At 39.6% G+C, this 23,996-nt stretch overlaps 2 pseudogenes; one reads left to right on the top strand and one right to left on the bottom strand.

Annotated features, from left to right (window-relative positions):
* The first annotated feature begins 263 nt into the window (after nucleotides 1–263).
* LOC114616128 lies at nucleotides 264–1,191 on the top strand (annotated as a pseudogene).
* A 14,822-nt stretch (nucleotides 1,192–16,013) lies between these two features.
* LOC114616129 lies at nucleotides 16,014–17,307 on the bottom strand (annotated as a pseudogene).
* Nucleotides 17,308–23,996: the final 6,689 nt, after the last annotated feature.

Below are 23,996 nucleotides of genomic sequence, written 5' to 3'. Positions count from 1 at the left end.
TACAAGTTTCCTTTTTGAATACCAACCCAACCTTTTAAACTTTTGAACCTTTGATAAAAGCTCTTTTAACAAGTATGGAATGGTATTTCAGAGTGTCATGTATGCACTTGCTCATATTTCTGTTCATTTTCATGTTAAACATTTAATGCTATATCAAAATATATTTTAATAACCTTGAACCCTAACTTCTTAGATTATTAATATAGTTATCACAACTTTCAGTTTCTTCCATTGTTGTCCTTCACATAGCACTTTAAACTGAAGCAATGGATGGAAATCATTCTGTTGTGTCAGAATTTGCATTCATGGGACTCATATACTCCTGGAAGATGCAAGTACTTCATTTTGCTTCTGTGTTTTATATGGCTAGCATGATAGGAAACTCCCTCATCAATTTCATGGTGGCTTCCGACCCTCACTTACATTCTCCTATGTACTTTCTATTGGCCAACCTCTCCTTCATTGATTTAGGTGTTTCATGTGTCACTTGTCCCAAGATGATTTATGACCTGTTCAGAAAGCACAAAGTCATCTCCTTTAGAGGTTGTATCATTCAAATCTTTTTCATCTAGGTCATTGATGTGGAGGTGGTACAGCTTATAGGCATGGCATATGATAGATATGTAGCCATTGTAAGCCTCTCCATTGTTTGATCATTATGAATGCAAAAATGTGCCTTTTCATCTTAGTGGCTGCCTGGATGGTGGGCCTTATGCATTCACTGGTTCAATTTGTTTATATAGTAAATTTACCATTCTGTGGACCAAATATTCTGGACAGCTTTTACTGTGACCTTCCTCGGTTCATCAGACTTGCTTGTGTAGATACCAACCAATTAGAATTAATGGTTTCAGCCAACAGTGGCTTCATCTCTGTCAGCTCCTTCTTTATACTGGTCATATCTTATATTGTCATAATAGTCACTGTTCAGAAACATTCCTCAAGTGGTTCTGCCAAAGCTCTGTCCACACTTTCTGGTCACATCTCTGTTGTGGTTCATTCTCTGGCCCTTTGATATTTGTCTATACATGGCCTTCCCTCTCTGTACACCTGAATAAGTATCTGGCTGTATTTGATGCAGTTGATACTCCTTTTCTGAACCATGTGATCTACATACTGAGGAATCAAGAAATGAAGACGGCAATGAAGAGGATGTGCAGACAGTTACTGAAATATGGAAAGATCTCCTAAATAACTTTAGTGTGAACATTTGTCATTCTACATCATTCATTGTTTATCAAATTCAGTGACAATTGCTTTCCCTGATAGAATTTGTTTACCGATACTGATAACTTTTGTCTTCTATGAGGAGAGATTTAAAATTTTCTAAAAATAGGAAGGAATTATATAGCTATATGTTTTTCTTGTGTTTTTGCTTTGGTTCTGTTTCTTTTGCTTATTTTGTTTTTCTTATTTTTTGTTTTTATTTTGCGTATCATTATCATCATCACTCTATGTTTGCATTTTAATGTGTGGTAGAAGATGTGAAGTCTGGATTTGGGTGGATGTGGAAGTGAATAGGACTTGAGAGGAATTGGAGGAATCTAAATGGTAATTAGGATATATTCTATGAAAAAAACTTTTCATAAATAATAAAGTTACATAGTATAGATTTAGAAAGAATTAAAAAACTTAAAACATTACTGAATGATCATTTTTGCTATCAAGTCATTCTGTGGTGATTTATGGAAGATAATGAATTTTCAGAGTATTTTTTGCTAGTGTTAAAATGAGAATTTTATTAACCATAATATATCAGATACCTCCTACTTCTTTGTAGAAGCTTTTGAAAGTAAGTTTGTGGGTCATAGAGAGCAATGGGTTTAGCGGAGCCTATGGAAGAAGTCAGATATTCTTGTTCCACTTTCCTGCTGTGTGTAGGATCTCTTGTGAAGACTTTGCAACTTTGAAGGTGGTGTTATGAATTAATTTCATTTTGAAACTAAAACTTATATGTTTGGACAATTCTATCATAATTTATAGACCTCTTATTTTTACAACTTTAGTTTAAACTATTTTCTTATTTCTTTTTTGCATGCATTGGATTCTTTCATTAACAGACATATTTTTAAAGTGAGGACTTAAACAAATGAACTTTATTAGACTGAATATATAAAGAACAAAAACAGTGAATATTAACAGACTGAAATTTAGGAAAATTGTTGCAGAATTTTGATTAGTAGATTTTATTTATTTATTTATTTTATTGGATATTCTACTTATTTACATTTCAGATGCTATCCCCTTTCCCCATTCCTCCCACCCCACCCAAGAACTCCCTATGCTGTCTCCCCTCCTGCTGCTTCTATGAGGGTGTGCCACCCAACCACCCACTACCCCCTCCACACTCTCGAATTCCCCCACACTGGTGCATCCTGCCTTCATGGGACCAAGGACCTCTTCTCCTACCAATGGCTGACAAGGCCATCCTCAACTGCATATAGAGCTGGAGCCATGGGTCCCACCATGCGTGTTCCCAGGCTAGCGATTTAGACCCTGGTAGCTCTGGTTGGTTAGTATTGTCGCTCTTCCCATGGCTCCTTCAGTATTCTATCTATCTCCTCCATAACCCAATCACAATAGAACACACATGGTATACACTCACTGATAAATGGATATTAGCCCCAAAGCCCAGAATACCAAGATACAACTCACAGACCACATGAAGCTCATGAAGAAGGAAGACCAAAGTATGGGTGCTTCAGTCCTTCTTAGGAGTAACAAAATACTCAAGGGAGCAAATACAGAGACATAGTGTGGAGCAGAGACTGGAGGAGGGGCCGTCTGGAGACTGCCCTACCTGGGAATCCATCCCATGTGCAGTCACCAAACACAGACACTCTTGTGGATGCTAGGAAGTGCATGCTGACAGGAGCCTGATATACCTGTCTCCTGAGAGGCTCTACCAGAATCTGACATATACAAAGGCAGACGCTTGCCGCTAACCATTGATTAGTAGATTTTATTGGGAAATATTTTAAGCATTTGGAATTGAGAAAGAAGTAAGATATAAAAATTTAAATTTTATGTCTAAATGTTAAAGTTATTGACTGATTTTACTTTGTATCAAAACAAAATATCAATGATGGAAAAGTAAAAAACAATAAGATACAAAAGCATAGTGATTAATCACAAAGCAATATATAATTAAAGATTGTGAAATATTTGTTTCTAATTACAATAGATAAAACTTTGTCTTGGTGTAGCGTGAGTAATAGTCTTAGTACAACAACAGTGAACTACATTGCTACATTTTCAACAGTATGTGTAAAAAGTCAACTTCAGTGTTAACATTGAGATTTCTTCTTTCTTTCTAACTAGACCAGAAATTTTCTGCACAGCTTTTGCAAGAGTACAAGGAAGATCATCTACCACAATTCTACTTCCATATTTAGATTTATTAACTAACAAGCTGGGAAATCCTATATCACAAAAATATGTTGTTGGAAATGGAAGAAGAATGCACAACACAATCTCAGATAGAAAAGCATATGAGGGAAGAATTGATCCAGAATTTTGTAACTGGCACTGCAGAGAAATGAGATCTTGCTGCGTTGTTGTTAAGAAGCTTAGTGAACTCTTCTTGTGCTGTCTCGGAAACATCAACTTTGAATGTGAATGGGCTTCTGGAAAGGGTAAATGGGTGTCAGGTGGATTTGAAAAATATGATGAAATATCTTTGGCAAGCATGTATAAGTATTCTTTCACAGAAATTATCATTGTAATCCTTTTGTCTGGTTCAATGTCCTGTTACTCAAATGAGCAGATAAATAGGCAACATAGGCTTGGTAGTCAACCATTTTAATGGTAGGACCATTGGTATTTCAGCAGTGCCCCTTACCCCCATAAATCTAGAAACTCATTCCCTGTTATGTCCTGTGTTTAGACAATTGGCACAGCCTGGGTTTATTTTTGATGACCTGTATCAATACCTTCACACAGGAGCGTCTACCATTTCACGTCTTATTACATTATAGGCTGTCTCTGGGATTGCAGGAATATTAGTCTGAGTACCTGACTGTTGTAAAAGATCCTTTCTCCGTAAATTTATGGATATGTAGCCATGTAAGGCTTTAGCTTTCCTATTTGACCTTCTGGTCCCACACATTTAACCCATTACACACTTTGTTTTATCTGAGATAACGTTCCAATTCATTAAAACTGGGTATAAACCTTTTAAAGTGGTTATTCTGAATTCCAAGATTTTTGTGAAATGATAGTTACACAGCTCCTGCATCCACAAAACCTTCTATTTCCACTTGCAATTTTAATTTGGCCTCTCATCATTAACAACTGTTTGCCAGAACATGTTTTCCAGTACTTCCAAACTCTCCTGTTCTTTTTACTGGAATAGCTTTGCCTTTGATGTAGGAAAACAGTAGCAGCCAAGCAATCTTATCACCTGTTTCCAGATGTTAAGAAATTGTCTTGACTATCTCTTTTGGATCTGTACTTCTGAACCAAATGGCAGTCATTTCCATCTCACAGACAAACCATGGGAAGCCTGGGCATTCTTTTTGTTTGAGATTTTTGAAAACCATTGCTCGTAGAAATGGCTTGATCCCTTTTCTGGCACAAGTACTGTATTTCTTGCAATTAATGCACTGGGCATTTTGAGATCAGAGGTTTTTAGGTTGGTCACAATCTCTTTGCAAATGACTGTATTTCCTGTAATTAAAGCACTGGATATTTTGATATCAGAGACCTCTAGTTACAGCTTGACCAATTATATTAGCATGGTACACATTAGAAACAACATTTCTTGTATCCCTTATCCATTCATCCATAGAGCTTCTCAGACCTTTAATAGTCTAGTGTCATTTTTACATTCAATATTTGCATTTTCAAACACCCAAGTCTCTATCAACACCTGTTTTATTTGTCAGGGTCTGATATAGCTTTGCTCACAGTTGAGTCTAAACTTTGTAAAAAAAAATAAATTAGTGAAGTTTTCTTCAGAACTTTATATAATCTTTGTAAACTAGGTGGATTTTTTTCTTGGCTTCCTCAACTTTGTTTCAAGTTCTTAAAGCTACTAAGCACCACTATACTGTTGGAATGTTATCAAATTGAATCTGCTGTTGTATATCAGAGTATCTCCCATCACCTAGCAACTGGTCATCATCTATATTTATTCCCCTTGCTCTATTACACTGTTTAACTAACAGCTTCTTTCCTTCACCATGTTAACAATTGTGGCTGCTGACTGCCTCTAGTACAGCTTCCAGTCTCGGAAAATAATTCTATTTTGAGTAGCTCAGTTATTTAGAATTTTTTCACATAAAGTGAGTGCATCCTATATGAATTCATAACCTCTTTAAAATGCCCTAGATTTATCAATTCTACAGGATGCCATCTTATCTCTTCATAATCTTGTTCCACACCATTAACAAGAATTTGCTGTATGACTATTGGGAAAACTGAAGGTGTTTTCTTAGCCCTGGACGATGCCTCCTTTAACTCTGGTGGCAGAGTTGGTGTGAGATTAACCCTTTCTTATTAAATGGGCCATTTCATCAGATTGTCCTCCTAGTTTTTTCAGCTTTTCTCTGACCTGACTTTCATCTGGCACAGTTTCTTTCTCTCTTTCCTCCTGTAGGAAACTCCAGTTCCCTTGTTTGGTCACTGGGATTGGGCCTTTTTGTTCCCTCTTCTCCTGTGCTCCTTCCTTCCCAAATGTTTCCAGTTCCATGGGCATTCTTTCTAGTTGCTCCACCAATTCTGCAAACCTTTCAGAAAACAAATGAGAATGACCCCTTTTGTTTTACCATTTCAGTAATTTTTGCCCCTCAGGCCATTCCATTTCTTTATTTTTTATATACATATATTTTTATTTGATATTTTCTTTATTTACATTTTACATGTTATCCCCTTTCTCATTTTCTTCCCTGGAAACCCCCTATCCTATCTCCTTCCCCCTGCTTCTATGAGGGTGTTCCCTCACCCACCCACTCCCATCTCCCCTTCCTGGCATTTCCCTATACTGGGGCATCGATCCTTCACAGGAGCAAGTGCCTCTCCTCCCACCGAAGCCAGACAAAACTATCCCATTGATGCCAGACAAGCCTGGAGCCATGGGTACCTTCATGTGTAATCCTTGGTTGGTGGTTGAGTCCCTGGAAGCTCTGTGTGTGTGGGTGTTCTGATTGTTTGATATTGTTGTTCCTCCTATGGGGTGAGAAACCCCTTCAGCTCCTCAGTTCTTTCATTGGGGATCCCAATGGGAACCCCTTGCTTAGTCCAATGGTTGGCTGTGAGCATCTGCATCTGTATTTGTCAAGTTCCGACAGAGCCCCTCAGGAGACAGCTATATCCAGCTCCTGTCAGCATGTACTTCTTAGCATCCACAATATTGTATGGGTTTGGTGCCTGTATTTGGGATGGATCCCCAGGTAGGGCAGTCTCTGGATGGCCTTTCCTTCAGTCTCTGCTCCATACTTTGTCTCTGTATCTCCTCCCCTGAGTAATTTTGTTCCCCTTTCTAAGAAGGACTGAAGCATTTCACTTTGGTCTTCTTTATTCTTGAGCTTCATGTGGCTTGTGAATTGTATCTTGGGTGTTCTAAACTTTTGGGCTAATATCCACTTATCAGTGAGTGCACACAATGTGTGTTCTTTTGTGATTGAGTTACCTCAATCAAGATGATATTTTCTAGTTCCATCCATTTGCCTAAGAATTTCATGAATTCACTGTTTTTAAGAGCTGAGCAGTACTCCATTGTATAAATGTACCACATTTTCTGTATCCATTCCTCTGTTGAAGGACATCTGGGTTCTTCCCAGCTTCTGGCTATTATAAATAAGGCTGCTATGAACATAGTGGAGCATGTGTCCTTGTTATATGTTGGAGCATCTTCTAGATATATGCTCAGGAGTGGTATAGCTGGATCCTCAGGTAATGCTGTGTCCAATTTTCTGAGGAACCTCCAGACTGATTTTCAGAGTGGTTGTACCAGCTTGCCATCCCACCAACAATGGAGGAGTGTTCCTCTTTCTCCACATCCTCTCCAGCATCTGCTATCACCTGAGTTTTTGATCTTAGCCATTCTGACTGGTGTAAGGTGAAATCTCAGGGTTGTTTTGATTTGCATTTCCCTGATGACTAAGGATATTGAACACTTATTTAGGTGCTTCTTGGCCATTCGAGTTTCCTCAGTTGAGAATTCTTTGTTTATCTCTGTACCCCATTTTTAACAGGGTATTTGGTTGTCTAGAGTCTAATTTCTTGAGTTCTTTGTATATACTGGATATTAACCCTCTATTGGATGGATGATTGGTAAAGATCTTTTCCCAATCTGTTAGTTGCCGTTTTGTCCTATTGACAGTGTCCTTTGCCTTACAGAAGCTTTGCAATTATATGAGGTCCCATTTGTCAATTCTTGATCTTAGAGTATAAGCCATTGGTGTTCTGTTCAGGAACTTTCCCCTTGTCCCTAGGTATTCAAAGGTCTTCCCCACCTTCTTTTCTATTAGTTTCAGTGTATCTGGTTTTATGTGAAGGTCCTTTATCCACTTGGACTTGAGCTTTGTACAAGGAGATAAGAATGGATCAATTTGCATTCTTCTACATGCTGAGCTCCAGTTGAACCAGCACCATTTGTTGAAAATGCTGTCCTTTTTCAACTGGATGGTTTTAGCTCCTTTTTCAAAGAGCAAGTGACCATAGGTGTGTGGGTTCATTTCTGGATCTTCAATTCTATTTCATTGATCTTCCTGCCTGTCTCTGTTCCAATACCATGCAGTTTTTATCACTATTGCTCTGTAGTACAGTTTGAGGTCAGGGATGGTGATTCCTCCAGAAGTTCTTTTATTGTTGAGAATAGTTCTTGCTTTCCTGGGTATTTTGTTATTCCAAATGAATTTGCAAATTGTTCTTTCTATCTGTTTCAAGAATTGATTTGGAATTTTGATTGGGATTACATTGAATCTGTAGATTGCTTTTGGCAAGATGGCCATTTTTACTATATTAATCCTGCCAATCCACGTGTACTCCATTTTCTAATAGAGTTATTTGGTTCTCTGTAATATAACTTCTTGAGTTCTTTGTACATATTGGATATTAGCTTTCTATCAGATGTAGGATTGGTAAAGATCTTTTCCTAATCTGTTGGTTGTCGTTTGGTCTGTGGAGAGCCGCATAGTGCCGCGCCCTTAAGATGGCGCTGGTCTCTGCCTTCCGCCACCTGTTGGTGAGTGCTCTTAGGAGTAAACAAGTTCTTATTTGGCTGTGGCTAGTGATCTGGCTTGCTTCCGTGTATGTGGGCCTATCTGCTGTTGCCACGTGGCAGACGGGGGTAGGCTATTCCTAGAGTACTTAAGCCTGGGAGACGCTCCCCCCAGGGAGAGAAGCTTATTCAAGGTCCTGAATAAACTGCTTGGAGAAGAGCTCGTGTGTCACATCATCCTTGCTGGACGAGGGTGGGCACGACATTGGTCCTATTGAAAGTGTCCTTTGCTTTATAGAAGCTTTGCAATTTTATGAGGTCCCTTTTGTCTATTGTTGATCTTAGAGTATTAGCCATTGGTGTTCTGTTCAGGAACTTTTCCTCTGTGCCCATGTGTTTGAGAGTCTTTCCCACTTTCTCTTCTATTAGTTTCAGTGTATTTAGTTTTATGTGGAGGTCCTTGATCAACTTTAACTTGAGCTTTGTACAAGGAGATTAGAATGGATCAATTTGCATTCTTTTACATGCTGACTTCCAGTTGAACCAGTACCATTTGTTGAAAATGCTGTCCTTTTCCTCTGGATGGTTTTAGCTCCTTTGTCAAAGATCAAGTGGCCATAGGTATGTGGGTTCATTTCTGGGTCTTCAGTTCTATTCCATTGATCTACCTGCCTGTCTCTGTACCAATACCATACAGTTTTTTTTTTAAAATCACAATTGCTCTGTAGTATACCTTGAAGTCAGTGATGGTGATTCCCCTAGAAGTCCTTTTATTGTTGAGAATAGGTATATATATATATTTTATTTTTTTCAAATCGTAATTTATACTCATATCCTGTGTTTTATGTTATTCCAAATGAATTCACAAGTTGCTCTTACTAACTCTATGAAGAATTGATTTGGAATTTTGATGGGGATTGCATTGAATCTGTAGATTGCTTTCAGCAAGATAGGCCCTTCTATTTCTACCCACAGTTTTTCCAACTGTACAGCCATTCTTCCAACTCCTTTTAAAAGATTTATTTGTTTTTTATTTATATGAGTACACTGCAACTATCTTCTGACAAATGCTAAAAGAGGGCATCAGATCCCATTACAGATGCTTGTGAGCCACCATGTAATTGCTAAGAATTGAACTCAGGACCTCTGGAAGAACAGTCAGTGTTCTTAACCACTGATCCATCTCTCCAGCTCCTTCCAACCCTTTTTGAACAGAATATATGAAGAAAAACAAACAAACAAACAAATAAACAAACAAACAGCAGCAGCAGTAGCAACAACTATAACAAAAACAGAAAATTCCCTTTGGGAGAAAAGTGGGAGATATCCCAGTGGAATCAGCTACAGTAAATTTTTTGCTGGCCTCTTGAAAAAATAACCCATTCTTTCCTTCCCTACCATTTACTCTATGACATTTGAAATCAAAGTTTCCATTTTTTCTTTGTCAAGCCCCATGTTTAAATGCCACTTGTAGCTGGTCTTAGCTACGTTGTGGGTTCTTGATTTTATTGTCTTCATAACAGAATTGGCTTAGAAGTGGATCACTTGGCCCTTCCTCTTCTTATTACCTCCCAGTTCAAAATGCTTGCATCTTGTAATAGCCAGCATTTCATTTGCAGCTGGGCTAAACACACTCAAGTCTAAGCACAATCTTTGTATTATTAGCTGTTTTGCAGGAAATAGGCTTAGTCTATCCACCATAGCCACTCTGTTTCTTGCCATAATGCAGTTTTTCCTGGGCTTCCCTGGCAGAAGGTGCCAGCCAGAGGGGGCAAGTTCTAGTCTTTTTAAAAATGCAAGTTACAAACTATTAGGGATGCTTAGCAATATGAATTAATAGTCAGATAGTCAAACTTTTGGTCATATTAGATATTGAGTTATTTACAATGAAATGTTTTCAAAGTTATTCTGATAACAAATAGTTAATAAACAATGTTTGACAATTCAGATATGCTATAGATAGAAAGTTGGTCTTTAAAAACCTCAGAGATCCACAGAATATGGCATTCAAAATTATTTCATTATTAAAAGATCTTTTTTTCTTTTTGTCATTTATTTATTTATTTGCACTCCAGATTTTATTCCCCCCTCCTGGTCTACCCTCCAACTGTTCCACATCCCCATACCTCCTCCCCAACCCCTGTCTCCATGAAGATGTCCCCACCCCCCACACAACCAGACCTCTAAACTCCCTGGGACCTCCATTCTCTTGAGGGTTAGGTGCATCTTCTCTGACTGAACCCAGGCCTGGCAGTCCTCTGCTGTATATATGTTGGAGGCCTCGTATCAGCTGATGTATGCTGCCTGGTTGGTGGTCTAGTGTTTCAGAGATCCAGCCTTTCCCTAGTTCAACCACAGGGGTCAGCAGCTTCTGTTCATTGGTCGAGTGTAAATAACTGCATCTGACTCTTTCCACTGCTTCTTGGGTCTTTCGGAGGGCAATCACGATAGGTCCCTTTTTGTGAGTGCTCCATAGCCTCAGTAATAGTGTCAGGCCTTGGGACCTCCCCTTGAGCTGGATCTCACTTTGAGCCTGTCACTGGATTGTCTTTTCCTAAGGCTCCTCTCCATTTCCATCTCTGCAGTTCTTGCAGACAGGAACAAATATGAGTCAGAGTTTTGACTGTGGGATGGCAACCCCCTTCCTTACTTGATGCCTTGTCTTCCTGCTGGAAATGAGCTCTATAAGTTCTCTCTCCCTACTTCCAGGCATTTCATCTAAGGCCCCTCTCTTTGAGTCCTGAGAGTCTCTCACCTCCCAGGTCTCTGGTGTATTCTGGAGGGTCCATTCTTTCTGCTGGTCCTCAGGGCTTCAGTCCTTTACCTCCACCTAATACCAGATTATGGTCTCTTTTCCCTACTCCAGTCCCCTTTCCCTCACAGGTCCCTCCCTCCCCCACCTTGTATTTACTTTCTTCTTCCTCCCAAGTGGGACTGAGGCATCCTCACTTGGGCCCTTCAGCTTATCAAACTTTTTGAGTTCTGTGGATTGTATCGTAGGTATTCTGTACTTTTTTTTTTTTTTTATCTTTTTTGGCTAATATACACTTATTAGTGAGTACATACCATGCATGTCTTTTTGGGTCTGAGTTACCTCACTCACGATGATATTTTCTAGTTTCATCCATTTGCCTGCAAAATTCAGGATTTCGTTGTTCTTAATAGCTGAGTAGTACTTCATTGTGTAAAGGAACCACATTTTCTGTATCCATTCTTCTGTTGAGGGACATCTGGGTTGTTTCCACTTCTGACTATCACAAATAAGGCTGCTATGAACGTAGTGGAACATGTGCCCCTGTGGCATGGTGGGGCATCTTTTGGATATATTTCCAAGAGTGGTATTGATGGGTCTTCAGGTAGATCTATTTCCAAATTTCTGAAGAACCTCCAGATTGATTTCCAGAGTGGTTGTACCAGTTTGCAATCCCACCAGCAATGGAGGAATATTCCTCTTTCTCCATATCCTCAACAATATGTTTTGTCACCTAAGGTTTTGATCTTAGCCATTCTGATTGGTGTAAGGTGGAATCTCAGAGTCATTTTGATTTACATTTCTCTGATCACTAAAGACTTTAAACATTTCTTTAGGTGCTTCTCAGCCATTCAAGATTCCTGTGTTGTGAATTCTCTGTTTTGTTCTATACCTCATTTTTTTTTTTTTGAGTGGGTTGTTTGGTTTTTTAATGGTTAGCTTCTTGAATTCTTTATATATTTTGGATACTAGCCCTCTGTTGGATGTAGGGTTAGTGAAGATTTTTCCCCAATATGTAGGTTGCTGATTAGTCTTATTAACTATGTCCTTTGCCTTACAAAAACTTTCCAGTTTCGTCAGGTCCCATTTATCAATTTTTGTTCTTAGAGTGTGAGCCATTGGAGTTCTGTTTAGGAAATTTCCCCCTGTGTCAATGAGTTCAATGCTCTTTCCCACTTTTTCTTCTATTAGGTTAAGTGTACCTGGTTTTTTTTTTGTCCTTAATCCACAAGGAGTTGAGCTTTGTGCAAGGTGATAAATACAGGTCTATTTTCATTTTTCTGCATACCGACAGCCAGTTCGACCTGCACCATTTATTGAAGCTGCTTTCTTTTTTGTATATTTTTTGGCATCTTTGTCAAAAATCAAGTGTCCGTAAGTGTGTGGTTTTAATTCTATTCCACTGGGTTTTCAATTCTATTCCACTGATCAAGGTGTCTGTCTCTGTACCAATACCATGCAGTTTTTATCACTATTGCTCTGTAGAAAAGCTTGAGGTCAGAGATGGTGATTCCCCCAGCCATTCTTTTATTGTTGAGAATTGTTTTGGCTATTCTGTTTTTTTTTCTCCTTTCCAGATGAATTTGAGAATTTCTCTTTCCATGTCTTTGAAGAATTGTGTTGGGATTTTGATGGAGATTGCATTGAATCTGTAGATTGCCTTTGGTAGGATGGCCATTTTTACTATGTTAATTCTGCCAATCGATGAGCATGGGAGAGCTCTCCATTTTCTGAGATCTTCTTTGATTTCTTTCTTGAGAGACTTGAAGTTATTGTCACACAGGTCTTTTACTTGTTTGGTTAGAGTTACCCTAAGATATTTTATATTATTTGTGGCTATTGTGAAGGAAGTTTTTCTCTAATTTCTTTCTCAGCCTGTTTATCATTTGTAGAAAGGAATGCTACGGATTTATTTGAGTTAATTTTATATCCGACCATTTTGCTGAAGTTTATCAGCTGGAGAAGTTCTCTGGTGGAATTTTTGGGGTTGCTTTCGAATATCATATCATCTACAAATAGTGATTTATTTCTTCTTTGACAGTTTGTGTCCCCTTGATGTCTTTTTGTTCTAGCTAGCACGTCGGATACTATATTGAATAGATATGGGGAGAGTGAGCATCCTTGTCTTGTTCCGATTTTAGTGGGATTGCTTCAAGTATTTCTTCATTTAATTTTATATTGGCTGTTGGTTTGCCATAAATTGCTTTCATTGTGTTTAGGTATGGGCCTTGAATTCCTGATCTCTCCAATACTTTTAACATGAAGGGGTGTTGTATTTTGTCAACTACTTTTTCTGCATCTAAGGAGATGATCCTGTGATTTTTTTTCCTTTGAGTTTGTTTGTATAGTGGTTTATGGTAATGGATTTTAGCATATAGAGCCAACCTTGCATTCCTGGGATGAAGCCTACTTGATCGTGGTGAGTGATGGTTTTGATGTGTTCTTGGATTCGGTTTGCAAGAATTTTATTGAGTATTTTTGCATAGATATTCATAAGCGAGATTGGTCTGAAGTTCTCTTTTTTGGTTTGGTCCTTGTGTGGTTTAGGTATCATAGTAATTGTGGCTTCATAGAACAATTTAGGTAGTGTTCCTTATGTTTCTATTTTATAGAATAGTTTAAGGAATATTAGTATCAGGTTTTCTTTGAAGGTCTGGTAAAATTCTGCACTAAATCCTGGCCCTGGTTATATTTTTGGTTGGGAGGTTTTTAATGACTTGTATTTCTTTGTGAGATATGGGCTTGTTTAGATTGTTTACCTGCTTTTGATTTAACTTTGGTATGTGATATCTGTCTAGAAAACCATCCACTTCATCTAGATTTTCCAGTTTTGTTGAGTATAGGCTTTTATAATAGATCTGATTTTTTTTGAATTTCCTCCTTTTCAGTTGTTATGTCTTCCTTTTCATTTATGATTTTGTTAGTTTGGATGCTGTCTCTGGGCCCTTAAGTTAGTTTGGCTAGAGCGATATCTATCTTGTTGATTCTCTCCAAGAACTAGCTTTTGGTTTTGTTAATTCTTTGTATTGTTCTCTTTGTTTCTATTTGGTTAATTTCAGCCCTGAGTTTGACTATTTCCTGCAGTCTACTCCTCTTGGTTAAGTTTGCTTCTTTTTGTTCTCGAGCTCTCAGGTGTGCTGTTAAGTTGTTATTGTAAAATCTTGCTAGTTACTTTACCAGGGCACTTAGTACCATGAATTTTCCTCTTAGCACTGTTTTCATTGTGCCCCATAAGTTTGGGTATGAAGTATTAGCATTTTCATTAATTTTCAGAAAGTCTTTAATTTCTTTATTTCTTCCCTGACCAAGTTATCATTGAGTAGAGAGTTGTTTAGTTTCCATGTGTATGTGGACTTTCTGTTGTTTTTGCTATTATTGAAGACCAGCCTTAGGCCATGGTGATCTAATAGGATGCATGGGATTATTTTAGTCTTTTTGTAGTGGTTGAGGGTTGTTTTGTGACCAATTATATGGTTGATTTTGGAGAAGGTACCATGAGGTGCTGAGAAGAAGGTGTATTCTTTTGTTTTAGGGTGAAGTGTCCTGTAGATACCTGTTGAATCCATCTGGTTCATAACCTCTATTAGTTTATTAATCTGTGTCTCTGTTTAGCTTCTGTTTCAATGACCTGTCCATTGATGAGTGTGGGGTGTTGAAGTCTCCTACTATTATTGCATGGGGTTCAATGTATGTTTTGAGCTTTAGTAAAGTATCTTTTATGAATGTGGGTGCCCTTGCTTTTGAGGCATACATGTTCAGAATTGAGACTTTCTTTTAGTGGATTTTACCTTTGATGAATATGAAGTGTCCTTCCACATCACACTTGATAACTTTTGGTTGAAAGTCTATTTTATTGGATATTAGGATGGCAACTCCAGCTTGTTTCCTAGGACCATTTGCTTGAAAGACCTTTTTCCATCCTTTTACTTTGAGATAATGTTTGTCTTTGTTGTTGAGGTGTGTTTCTTGTATGCAGCAAAATGCTGGATCTTGTTTGTGTATCTAGTCTGTTATTATGTCTTTTTACATGAGTCCATTAGTATTGAGATATATTAAAGACTGATGACTTTTGGTTTTTGATATATATATTTTTTTGGGCCTATAGTAATTTTATTGTAACAGAGAAACCAGGTGGCAGTACATCTACATGATTAGAGTAGATGGTGGTTATCTTTCCCAAGGGTGGAGTCTGAGCCAGGCTGGCAGCACACAAACCCCAGAATATCTCCTGATCCCACCCTACACGTCTGACTCATGTGAAGAGACAGGCTGTGCAGCCAGGGTGAATGAAGAGGTCCAGCTGGGCAGAGGCCCCATCCCAGTAGGAGCCAACCAATCACTGAAGAGGACACTGAATTCAAGGGCAGGGTCCCACTCTCCACGGCTCTTTGCTGAGACAGGAGGCTATGGCATGAGCAGAAAAACTATGTTCTCCGTTCTTAGATAACTCCCGATAGGATGAGGTTGATGGTCAACTCAGCAGTAGAACAGGATGGAACTCTAGACTCTATAGAACAGCGATGACAAGAGGAGGCAGGGGGGACAAGACATCACATCTTCTACTGTCCCTGTTGAAGTGGTAACAGACCTGTTGGTTTTTGTAAAGCATAATTTCTGTAATGCGGTCTGCTGACACGGTTGCTCTATACCGTGAGGAAAAACTTGAGGACAACTGTTAATGACAGAACTAGTTATTTTTCTTTTATAGCCTCTAATATGAGAGGCTCTACCGGGGTCCACGGGGGAGCCCCTGATACCGCCTGAGGCTTCAGGTAAAGCTTCTGACCTATTCCAATGCCATGGCTGACAGGTTTTTGGTGTTGTGATTTTCTTGCACATGTAAACTTTCAGAAAAGCTGGAGACAGAAGGATGAGGGAAAGTTTGGTTTAGAGCCAACGAAGTTCCAGATAGGAGCCGAGCTGCGGAAGCCTCTGCCCTACCTCTTTCCGAGGAATGCGTTCAGTTGTTGAGCATTATGCACCGTGGTTGAAAACAGGATCTACTCTCACCACCATCCACCCTCCCTCACCCTGCATGTGACTCTCACAAGAGCAAAGGCTGAAGGGAAAGTGGTCTTTGTTCCTTCGAATCTGTAACTACTTGGTGACCTGGTGAATGGCGTGGGAGAGGTAGCCCACATTGCCAGAGGTGACCCCTGCCACGGAGATTCGGCCATCCTTTGTCATGTAGACAGAGAACTCCTTGGTCAGCCGCTCCACCTGCTCAGGCTTCAGGCCGGTGAAACAGAACATGCCGATCTGGTCAGTGATGTGCTGCCAGTTGTGGGAAGAGCCCTCTTTCTTCAGGTTGGAGACCAACTGGGTCCTCATGCTGATGATGCGGTCAGCCATGCCTTTCACCTCTTGCAACCATTGCTTCCGCAAGTCTGGAGAAGTCAGGATGGTGGCAGCAATCCGGGCCCCATTGAGAGGTGGGTTGGAATACAAGGGATGGATCAGGATTTTCAGCTGTGACTCCACCCTTTTGGCTTCTTCTGCACCTTTGCAGACCATCATGAAGGCTCCCACATGCTCACTGTACAGGCTCATGTTCTTGGCATATGATTGGCAGAGGCAGGACATTGATGCCCTGCTCGATGAAGTGCTGCACGGCCCAGGCATACTTATCCCCATCACTGCTGGCAAAGCCTTGATAGGCCATGTCAAAGAATGCAAAGAGATTCTTTTTCTTCACCATGGATGCCATTTCCTTCCACTGCTCTGGACGCGGGTCCACGCCCGTGGGGTTGTGAGCGCAGGCATGCAGGAGGAGAACACTCTGCTCTGGGATTTTTGAGATGTCTTCTATGGCTCCGGAGAAATCAAAGCCGCAAGTCTTGGGGTCATAGTATCGATAACCTTGGAGCTGCATGCCGGCATCCCAGAAGATGGACGTGTGAGTTCCCCAGGATGGTTTGGACAGAAAGACATCTCGGCTGAACTTAAAAAATCTTTGCAGAAAACTGGCTCCGACCCTTAAGGCTCCAGTCCCGGAAATGGTCTGCACAGTGACGAACCGGCCACTCTTCAACACTTCGTTGTTCTCACCCAGGGCCAGCTCTGAAGAAGCCTTACAAAATTCAGCCAGTCCCTCAATGGGCAGGTACTCTTTGTCCAAATTTTTTGCAGCAATCTGGGCCTCTGCCTTCCGGACACTGGGGAGCACGTAAGGCTTTCCGTTATCATCCTGGTAGACACCAACTCCCAGGTTCATCTTCTTGCTGTTGGTATCTCTCTTGAAGGCTTCGGTAACTCCCAGGATGGGATCTGGAGGTCCCATTTTGACATGGGTCCACTAGGAGCTGGCTCTGGCAGAGGCTGCAGCTGCAAGGCCTGGGTGAAATGCAGCAGCCATCCTGGAGAGGATGCGGCTGGAGTGCAGGAGGGCCATGGTAGGCAGTAAGACAGCAGTGGATGGTGGTAGAGCCGAGATCAGGGGACAAGTCCGCTGGATCCGAGGCGCGGTCTCCTAAAAGGTCGATATGTTTGTTTTTGTAAGTGGCTTTGTGTGCTTGTGGTTCTCTCCTTTTGGCTTTGTTGTGAGATGCTTAATATCTTGTCTTTTCTTTGGTATAGGTACCTTCCTGTATTGGAGTTTTCCTTCTAGGATCCTCTGTAGGGCTAGATTGGTAGATAGATACTGTTTGAATTTGGTTTTGTCCAAATATTTTGTTTTCTTCATCTATGTTGATTGAGAGTTTTGCTGAGTAAAATTGCCTAGGCTGGGATTTGTGTTCTCTTAGAGTCTGAATGACTGCTGACCAGGCTTTTCTGGCTTTCATAATCTCTGTTGAGAAGTCTGGTGTAATTCTGATAGGTCTACCTTTGTATGTTACTTGGCTCTTTTTTCCTTGATGGTTTTTTTTTTCCCAATTTTTTGAGACAGGGTTTCTCTGTATGTCTCTGACTGTCCTGGAACTCACTCTGTAGTCCAGGCTGGACTTGAACTCAGAAATCCGCCTGCCTCTGCCTCCCAAGTGCTGGGATTAAAGGCATGCGCCACCACTGCCCGACTTTTGTTTTTGTTTTTGTTTTGTTGTTGTTGTTTTCTTGGCCCTTTTTTCTTGCAGCTTTTAATATTCTTTCTTTGTTCTGTACATGTAGTGTTTTATTAAGTGACAAGAGGATTTTCTTTTCTGGTCCCATTTATTTGGTGTTCTATAGGCTTCTTATACTTTTATGGCCATTTCTTTCTTTAGGTTCTGGAAGTTTTCTTCTATGATTTTGTTGAAGACATTTTCAGGTCTTTGAGCTGAGTGACTTCATTCTCTTCTATTCTGAGTATTCTTAGATTTGGTCTTTCCATTTGTGTCCTGAATTTCTTGGATGCTTTGGGTTAGGAGTTTTTTATGCTTTAAATTTAGGTTTCTGTTTCCCTGTGTGCAGCAGAACTCTAGGGAGGTTAGTTGCCCTGCATATCACAGAGCCCATGGGAGGTCTTCAGACTGTGGAGTCTGTTGTCCTGTTGCCTTGTGTACACAGGAGTTCCTGGGATGCCTTCAAGCTGTGGTGTCTTCTAGGGAGCAGAGAGGCTGGTGATCAGTTGCTCAGTTGCCCTGTGTGCAACAGATCTCCTGGTATGTCTTAGGCTGTGGTGTCAGTTTCCTGACGTTTCTGAATGCAGAGGATCTTCTGAGATGGCTCAAGATATGTTGTCAACTCCTCTGAGTGCAAGTAGATCCTCTAGGATGGCTCAGGATATGGTATCTTCACTGAAGCAGACCAGCTAGGAGTCTGCCCCAGCAGAAAGGACCAGGCAGAAGGGCTAAAAGGCCTTTTGATTATGAGAAAGGTCTGCTCCTGACAGTTCCCCCATTCCACTTCAAAGAAGATGATGAGCATCAATAACCTCCATAATGAGTTGCTTCAATTCTGGCATGCTAGCCACTGGCAAAGAAAATCCCCGTGTTTCAACTACAGATAAATGCTGTCTGGAAAGGACAAATTGATACAGTAAAGTTGACCATCATGTTCTTCCAAGACAGGGTAAGCAAGTCCTTCATAATTAGTGCTTCACAAAATGTCTCCAAGATACTGGGCCAGTAGGCTGAAGATAGATGCTCCAATGTCACAGATTTTGGGGACTGTTCAGGCAATTAACTGTCTCTGTCATTTCTATAATATTTGGAAGCTGTATCCCTGTACTTCTTGTATACCTAGGTAATGTTTCTTCCTTCTGAGGTTGAGAAGGAATTGAAGACTAGATAGTTAAAGTCTTACTATACGCTTAAATTGTTTAGTATTTAAGAAAATGTTCTAGGTCTAAGAAGATGTTTTTAAGACAACCATCGGACTGAGCACAGAACCCCAATGGAGGAGTTAGGGGAAGAACTGAAGGAGCTGAAGGGGTTTGCAACCCTATAGGAAGAACAGCAAAATCAACCAACCAGACCCCTCCCCCCGCCCCGCCCTCCAAGCTCCCAGGGACTAAACCACCAACCAAAGAATACACGTGGAGGGACCCATGGCTCCAGCTGCATATGTAGCAGAGGATAGCCTTATCTGACCTAAAGGAGAGAAGAGGCCCTTGGCCCTGTGAAGGCTTGATGCCTCAGTATAAGGGAATGCTAGGGTGGTGAGGTGGGAGTGGGTGGGTGGGGGAGCAGCCTCATAGAAGCAGGGAGGAAGGGATGGGATAGGGGGTCTGCAGAGGGGAAACCAGGAAAAGTGATAACATTTGAAATGTAAATAAAATAACCAATAAAAAATTAAAAAAGATGTTTTTAGGATGATAATGAAAATTGGGATAGACACTGAGTTAAGTACAAAGCTTTATACACAGCAAAATAGGATGAATAATAGAATATTTTCTAAAGTTTCCAAATAGAATGGACTGGATATTGTAAATGTATATAAAACCTCATAGTTTTCATAATTGTTTCATAATTGTTATAACTGTATTCAATTTATATTTGAGAAAAAGAACCTTTTATATAAACTAAAAAAAGAAATTTTAGAGAGAAAATCATGTGTATTGTATGGATGCATTATCTGTCAATTAAAAAGCCTAAGGCCTATATCTTAGGCAGAAAATAGAAGGTGAAACATGGAGGCAGAAAGAATTCTTGGATAGATCCAGGCAGAAGATTCACCTGGGAAGTTGTGTGGAGACAGATGGATGATACCTAAGCACAGGTGACAGGATGTAGGTTAAAATGAAGGGCATATTTTAAGTTAGATCTAGTTAGAGAAGAGCCTAGCTATATGGCCAAGGTATTTATAAATGTATTTTAAGTTTGAGTCTTATATCTGGAAGCATGGGGCTGAAAAGAAGAGCCAGACCTAACTTCAATGTTCAAGGATTTTTTTTCCTGTTTCTACACTTCACTCATTGCCTGCCTCTTATTTCATTGTCTGAAAAATTAAAGTGGCTGAGTTCAGATGATAAATAATCATTCCAAATCTAACACGCTGGTTATTTTATAACATAATATTCTCTGCTATGTAATAAAACCCTTCAAAATGATGGTGTCCTTATCTCTTTGGGTTGCTGCTATGTTCACTATCTTGCCTTTTGTTTATATTTCATATTCTATAGAAGATCTGTGGACATGTGGGTCCTGATTAATCCCTGATTAATCTAACTATTATCTCTTTTGTTATGCCATTAGAGCACCATTATAAATCCAATGTGTTCCTCCTGTAGCCAGGCAGGAATCTCAGTGGAGCAATAGAGACACCAACCCACCCACAAAACTTTTTTTTTTAGAATTTTTTTTTAATAATTTATTTTTTCTCAAATTGTAATTCATTCACACAGGGGTTATAAACACAGAAAGGCAGGATATGGGGAAGGGAATGACACTGGAGTGTGGGTGTTCAGGGGGAATACAGATATCTTTCAGAACCGGGTATTGGCTGGGTGAAGGTTCAGGGGACAAGTCACTATGACTCTGCCTATGACTCGCTTGACCTTATCTAAGTTGGTATTGTCTGCCAAGGCTACCTATTTTCAAGGTCTATGACTACTCAGGCTGGTAAATTTCCACAAAAGCTGCCTGTTTACATTAGCTTATAGCCATCTGTTTCAATGTTTTTCCACTGAGACCCAAGACTTGGTGTTAGTATACATGTATGACAGGCCTATTGCTGATTTTAGGCCTATGGCTGATTTTAGGCCTTCAGTGTGTAAGCAGGGCTGCCCCTGACATCTTCTCCCTTCTCTAAGTATAAAAGGGCTGTGGCAATTCTAATCTTGAGAAGGCGGGGATAGAGGCCCAACCTCCAGTACTTGAAGGGGACCTTGTAATGGCTCCAGTCCCCCTGTCGTTGTCCACCCACAAAACTTTTAACCCAAAATTTATTCTGTCTACAAGAAGTTCAGGTACGAGGGATAGAACAGAGAATGAGGGAATGGCCAATCAATAACTGGCCCAACTTGAGACTCATCCCATGGACAAATATCAATCTATTGATAATCTAGCACTATTAATGATACTCTGTTATACCTGCAGACAGGAACATTCTGTCTTCTGAGAAGCTCTACCAAGCAGTTGACTCAGACAGATACAGACACCCACAGCCAAACAGAGGATAGAGCTTGGGGATTTTTATGGAAGAGTAGGAGGAAGGATTGCAAGCCCCGAAGGATATAGGAACCCCACAGGAAGACAAACAGAGTTAACTAACCTAGACCCTTGGGCTCTCAGAGTCTGAACAACCAACCAAAGAACAAACATGGGCAGGACCTAGGTCTCCCCGCTCATATGCAGCAGATGTGCAGTTTGACCTTCATGTGGGCCCTGAACAACTGAAGCAGGGGCTATGCCAAAAGCTGTTACCTGTATGTAGGGTATGTTCTGGTAGCTGGACTGCCTTGTCTGGCCTCAGTGGGAGAGGAAGCACCTAGCCTCACAGAGATTTGAAGTGTTAAGTGGGAGGAGATACTCTGGGGATGGGGGTAGGCACCCAGTCAGAGGAGAAGGGGATGGCAGGATGGGGGAAGAATTGTGGGAAGAGTGACTGGAAGGGCGGGCAGTGAGTGGGATGTAAAATGAGTAAGTAAAAATAGAAAATTAAATTAAAAAAATAAATCCAGTGTGTCATTTATCATAGCCAATTGTATGAATATGCTTATGTGTGTATGTGTGTGACTGTGTTTGTGTGTATATATGTGTTTGTGTGTATATTAGTGTGTATGTGTATGAGTGTATGTGTGTTTGTGTGTGTGTGCTTGCATATGTGCATATGCAAAACAAGAAACCGAAGCTGACAACAACTAAACCAGAACAAAATAAAACGCAGATTCTAGCAAAGAAGGAGCAGAATCTAGGTTTCCTTTGCAACTAAGATTGATTAGCTATGCCAAGATCAAGACAAGCAGAAGAACCAGGGCTCTATGGGAGAGTGACACTCTAATTAGTATGCTATACATGTAATTTCTCTTTCAGTATTATTTCCTGAAGCTCAAGACAGAAGCCTTTGGAGCCTTTGGAGGATATTTCAGAGGGGTTTTGAAAAAGTTGGCTCTAAAAAGTTTTGCCCACTCATCTGTTTTCCAGCTCATGATGCTCTGATACTGTAGCTGAGTAGCTGAGGTTCAGTGGAGTGTTTGTGCAAGACATTAATGAAAGATACTGCTTGAAGCTCTCAGCATTGCCTTTCTTCTGTTTTTCTCACAGTTTTTTTTCTTTCTTTCAAGAAGTGCTGTAGGTAATTTGGGAGCGCATGCATGGCAGGTCTGCTTCATAGCAGTTGTATAACCCAAACTTGAAAAAAATAGTATATTTAGGTGACACCTGGTTTGAATCACTAGTAACACAAGTTGTGAGATACTCTCCCTAAATTTTGTATTAATTATAACAATTATATGTAAAGTAAATCATATATTATATGAAAAGCATAATATATTTCTTCCTCCTTTTTATATGTCTATTTATTAATAGTTTGTCATGCTTTTTATAATAATTTCTTCATTTTTCTTCTTATATAGTTATAAACAAAGTTTAGAAAATTTTATTATTGTGTAATTTATTACTTAATCAGTATTTTCACTTTTTAACTAGAAAACATTCAAAACATTTATAATGACTTACAGGTAACACTTATTTCTTTGCAAAAACAACAACTAGAAAAAGAGGGAGTACAGTATTTTTCATATATACATGTGCAATAGTAATTTACATCTTCTAGTGTCAAAAATATGTACTGTCTAAAATTATTAAATTTTACTGTTTTTCTCTGTAATTGAGCACAAAGCTTACTTTTCAATTGTAACTACATGTAAAACGCATAGAAATAGTCAAATCTGCTGTCGTTGACTAATTCAGATGATAAAAGTCTTGAATTCTTGAATTTATCCAGCTAAAGATCTTTATTTTGTATATTCCTGTTGCTGTACAGATACTGAGCAGCTCACAAGGCATATATTAAGGAGGTTGTGCAGATTAGAAAGAGTTACCTCTATCTCTGAGGACCAGTATCAAAGAGAAGTTTTCAACATTTGAGATAACAAAGCATGTTAGAGTGATTCCAGCACTTGCCATCAGTTCCATACACATCTGACAGAAACCATATTTACTGCTTTTCAGTACTTTCAGAAACCAGAAATTCTTTCGCAAAAATTGATCAGATCTGCAGAGAATACTTGAAGCATTGCACAGCCGATATTTAAAACATTAAGTTGAAGAGAGTTTTGAAATAGATTTTTTTAGTAGATTAAATATTTAATTAAAATATATATTTAATCAAGCTACAATTATATCATATATTTTTTCATTTTCTTCTTTGTATCCTTCTTTTACTATTTTCATATATACATATGAATTATATACACACATATGTATACATATCATATAAAATGTACATACAACCTGATGAGTCTATTCAATATTTCTTGCATGTGTATGTGTCTAAAGAAGTCTACTCAGTACAGAATAAAAACATTTCACCCTCAAGAATGTTCTATTTCAATCTGAAACTCTTAAACTGTCAATGAAACTTAAAGCCCTAAAAAAGAGTCTCCTCATTGCAACCTTCATCTCATTATTTCTCAGCGTATAAATGACAGGATTCATAGAAGGAGTGATAATGGCATCAAAAATTGCTAAAAATTTATCTATGGGTAATGTAGGGAAAGGC

The sequence above is a fragment of the Grammomys surdaster genome, unplaced genomic scaffold (genome assembly GCF_004785775.1).
Source record: "Grammomys surdaster isolate TR1022 unplaced genomic scaffold, NIH_TR_1.0 296940, whole genome shotgun sequence".
NCBI classification, from domain to species: domain Eukaryota; kingdom Metazoa; phylum Chordata; class Mammalia; order Rodentia; family Muridae; genus Grammomys; species Grammomys surdaster.
The sequence above is the reverse complement of the archived record's forward strand: the minus strand, read 5'-3'. Positions and strand labels throughout refer to the sequence as shown.